Here is a 4,819-nt window from a genome sequence, read left to right on the forward strand (position 1 = left end):
ATAAATATAAAAATATTTCATATTTCAATTTCCCTTTTCAATTTCTATTTGTTTTCTGATAGCCAAAGGCTATGATTTTAAGCAGTAAACCTTGGAGACAGGCCATTTTTAAACTACTGACAAGTACAGAGTTACCTTATGTTTATGTCTAAAATCAAACAACAGTCAAAATCATCAAAGGTTTGTAGATTTTGAAATATTTTTGATATTTGCTCTACAAGCAGCTTAGTCTTTAAAAAGGGCTGAATATTCTCAGCATTATCTATGAATGCCTTAGGCAAGCATGCAGTAGTCCTTTACCGGAGACATTCCTGCACATGCAGAACAAGGCACGGGTCTAACAGGTGTCAGATGAGTAGTAAAGCCTGCAAATCTCATCCTATTGTCTGGGGGAAAGTGTACCCTAAATGTAAGTGTCAAAAGATGGACTGATGCCTTGTTTCTGTGCGGCAGAAGCTATGCCATGCTTTTACCAAACTGATACAAGAAAAGGCTTTTGTTGTTTGGTCTCTACCTTGTTGTTTATGTTAAAAAGTTTGGATTGTGGTAATTTGTCCATCAAAGGAAGCTATGTTTGAACACAGCCCTTCAACTCTCTTTTCTACTCTTGGTAGGCAAGACTACTATCTGCTGCACTGGGCTATGCCTTCCCATCATACAAGACACAGAGGGTTTGAGGTGGGCTCTGCAACAGGTCTTTGCTTCCAAGGTGTCCAGTGCCTGTTTGTCTGGGCTCATCTCATTAGGCAAAACAGAAGCCATAATCAATCAGACATTTGTCTTCTTAGAGTTATTCAGGTTGAAATCCTGACAATCTTGCCCTCCCTTGCAGTTTCTTGTGCCCCAGCCTAGGACACAAAGTGAAATAAGTATTTGGACAGAGCAGCATCACCACAGCCTCCATGCCATGGTCGCACAGATGTCAAGAAGGAGCTTGTGATGTCTCCTTCCAGCATTTGTGAAATGGAGCTGTTCCAGGTGGCAGATAGCCTGGCAAATTGTCTGGACTCATTTGCAGGGCCATATGTCTCAATTGGAGTTGTATTTTCAGTCTATTCTTGAAAGAAAATGTTCAGAACAGAGCCTGGCCTTCAGCTTTCCCAGCAACATAGTGCTGCTTGTGAGGAGCAATCAGTATTTTCTCCTCTTACATTTTGGCTCATGCTGATTGACCAGACTCACTGAGGCCAGAATTTCACCTTCTGGGGCTGGACTTTGTTGGTTTGACATTGAATGAGTACCTGTCTTCTCTCAGCTCACTTCTTTGTCTTTTTTATATTCAAAAAAAACCTTTCAGGAGCTATCAGAAGGGAAATTAGCTGATAGCTATTGATTTGATATTGGTGCATGTGGAATGTGTGAGACTATTTTTCAGCTTGATATGCCAAAAAGTGTTGAAATTCCCCAAAAGATACATAATGAAAAAAAATTTTAGCCTTTCTCTAGAAAATGTAAATCTGAAGTCCTATTCACCCACCATAAGTGGGCAGAGTGCAGGCTCTACCGTGTATTTCACACTTCTTCCACAGTCACGAGGATATTGTTCATTGTCGAAATTTCTCACTTCTATTTTGTTTTAGAAATGTCAGTGCAAAACAGGGAAGCCCTTCCAGTTAGAGATGTGAGAATCACTAAAAGTAGAGTAGAAAAAGGAGGAAGATAAGGGATGGCTGCTGATATCTGAAGGATTTTCCTTGCCTTCCTACTTTGAGATTTTAGTTTGGGGACACATCAGTGTTTTGTCGTTTCTTCTTTTGTTTTTCATGTGTGCATCCAGGACTGAGTAGATATGAACTGCTTAAGAGGAGATGGACTTTATTTTTATATAGTGGGACAGGCATGTCTTGTAAAGCTAAAGAAAAATGGGGGGAAATGCAGTGCAAATGAATGCATAAAAAACATTCACATTTCAGTAAACACAACCATGTTAAAAAGATCCTATTACAAATTAAAGGAATATCAGTGATCAAGGAGTATTTTCCCCCACTTATTTTCTGTGGGATTTTTTCATGATAACACACTGATAAATGTTTGTCATGTTTGTGTCCTGCTGTATTGTTACAAGAAGCATTTTATTGTGATTTTTTACTGTGACCAACCGTTGGAAACACTAACTAGGAAGGCTAGAGTAGCTGTTGAGCTGTCTTGGGCTGTTTTAAAGATCAAATGGCTACATAAAAAGTAGGCTGTGGTTCTGAAGAACCGTTAGCATGCAGAGCACCACAGCCTTATTGACACCTTCAATCCAAACACCTGAGAATAATATCTTCTACATATTTACAAAAACCTCACCAAGTTTGTAAATAGTGTCCAATGGCCAGTGACTTTTGCAAGAGATCACCTTTCTCATTGTGTGATGGCAGAATAAAAACTACTTATTTTGGGGATAAAAATAAATGTTTCTGAGGTCTGGCCAAACAGCCACAGCTAAAGCTAAATAGCTTTAGTCTTTTTAACAAACTTCAAAATATCTGGCAGTGTCTAGCTCAGAAACTGAAAATAAAGACTTTATCTTGGCACATAGAGTAGGCAAGAAAAAGATAATACAGCAGCTTGGTATTTATTGTGCACATTGGCCAGTGTAAATACTACTGGATCAAAGTATTTGCCAAAGTGAAGCAGATACTAGCTGGCTTTCCTAGTGTTTTAGGAGTTTAGAAGACACTGTGGCAATGCAGGCTTCTTCAAAGCCTAGATTTCTGAAGACTGCTTTGTATGTCAAATGAACTTCGGGAATCAATCCTCTGAGCTCCCTAGGATGACTTCATGGGGTTGATTCAGAGGGTGAAGAGCTCTGACATTTGCTGACCCCACCTGGAGTACTGTGCCCAGCTCTGGGTCCCTCAGCATGAGAAAGATGTGGACCTGCTGGAGCAAGTCCGGAAGGGAACCACTGAGCTGATAACAGGGCTGGAGCGCCAATCCTATGTAGACAGGCTGAGAGAATCGGGGCTGTTCAGCCTGGAGAAGAGAAGGCTCCAGGGAGAACTTATAGCACCTTTCAGTATCTAATGAGGCCTACAAGAAAGCGGAGAAGCTTTGACAAGGGCATGTAGTGATAGAACAAGGGAGAATGGCCTGGAACTGAAGGAGGGCGTGTTTAGATTAGATATTAGGAAGAAAATTTTTTTACTGTGAGGGTGATGAGTCACGGGTTACCCAGAGAAGCTGTGGATGTCCCATCCTTGGAGGTGTTCAAGACCAAGCTGGATGGAGCTCTGAGTAACCTGGTTTAGTGCCCATGGCAGTGGGGTTGGAACTACCTGACCTTTAAGGTCCCTTCCAACCCTAACCACTCTGTGATTCTATGATTCTATGACAATACAGTAGGTGAATCACAGTAAGTGGCTGTTCTCTTTCTTATTACACTGGAAATTCAAGAGAAACTGAATGACTTAAAGTGTTAGTGAAGCATTTAAAGCACTCACTTTTTATCTAATTTTTTTCACTGAGTAAGAGCAGGCAGTCAGTGAGTTTCTTCTGCTGATTGCTGATGATTCATGATGCCATGATTGATTGATTTGTGCATCCAAGCTCCAACCTATTTCTTTGTGCCAATAAAGATACAGAAGAGACAGGGACAAGACAAGGGCTTTTCACCTGCTAAGTTCCCCATGCCTGTTTCCTTTTACTGATAGCATTTAATTTTCCTTCTGTGATTTCAAACCCAGGTGAGATGTGTATATTGTTGTTCTGGGTAGCATGCTCTACAGAGTCAGGCGCTCTTAATTACATGAAAAGAGACTGCTTTATTAGGGTTGTGTGTTTTGTGGCAGAGGCAAGGTGTTTGCCACTTTGTGTAGCTGATGGCTTAAGATGCAGTAGTCTGAGAAAACTTCGTGTGCAATTGCCCTGTACCTTGGGCTTTATCCAAGCTTAGCCTGTATATTTGCCTGCAGACAGGCAATTCTGAATGACAGATGGAGACTGGATGCAAAATGAATTCAAGCAGTCAGATAAGGTGAGCTGGGACTGCATTCTGCAGATCTATTTCTTTCCCTTTCGTGGTTGAATACAAGCTCAGCAGTGTCATGGTGGCAATAAGCTAAGGATACAGCAGAAGCAGATCTTACAGGGAGAGGTATTCTTTTTGAGTAGCAGGGTGTAGTTTGAAAAAAGGGCAAGCCTTTGAGTAAAAGATCCCTTATCCAGGGCTTTAAGTGCATACTGTTGGAGTACTGTACTGCTAGAGGGCTGCTTCATTTACAGCCATTAATGAGTCATCTTCTACTCTGACTGTTTTGAATTCTGTCCTGATATGTCTCAATAATATTTTTAAGGCTATAAATATTCATACTATTTCTCCTGCTCTTTGAGACAAAACTCCTTACAAATTATTTTTTTCTAAAAACAAGAGTAAACTTGACTTGTTAGAAATGGATTTGTAAGAAATATGGTTGCTTCAGCTATTTTAATATAATAATAAAATGAAGACACAATTCCTTGCCTTACCTGTATGCATTATGTAAAACAAAATCAATTGAAATAAATGTACAGGGCACAGAGTTTCTTCACAAAGCCAAGCATACCACAAAGGTGGTTTGCCTCAATATTACTTAATATATGGAGAAGACTGCAGCAGACATACAGTGGGTGCCCAGATTAAAGTGATACAACTGCACCTGTGTTTCTTCCATCTCACTGGGTTAAAGTGAGTTCTTCAAAACATCAAGCCTGTTTACATTGCATTTTGAAGCATCCCAGGGCTACAGCTTGCTCTCCACCTAGGCAAGTGTCTACAAGTATGGCTGAAAGATAACCTGCACAATACAGGAAATATCACATGTCCACACAAGCTGTTAGGTGGTGTCAAACATCA

General features: G+C 40.5%; 1 protein-coding gene across 1 annotated transcript in view; it reads left to right on the forward strand.

The window, feature by feature from the left end:
- The window catches only part of LOC103810680 (pro-neuregulin-1, membrane-bound isoform-like), a gene marked incomplete at both ends in the record, with an annotated part of 7,127 nt that overhangs the window by 388 nt on the left and 1,920 nt on the right, over positions 1-4,819 (forward strand). The gene's annotated exons all lie outside the window — the stretch shown is intronic.

The sequence above is a fragment of the Acanthisitta chloris genome, unplaced genomic scaffold (genome assembly GCF_000695815.1).
Source record: "Acanthisitta chloris isolate BGI_N310 unplaced genomic scaffold, ASM69581v1 scaffold21321, whole genome shotgun sequence".
Lineage (NCBI taxonomy): Eukaryota > Metazoa > Chordata > Aves > Passeriformes > Acanthisittidae > Acanthisitta > Acanthisitta chloris.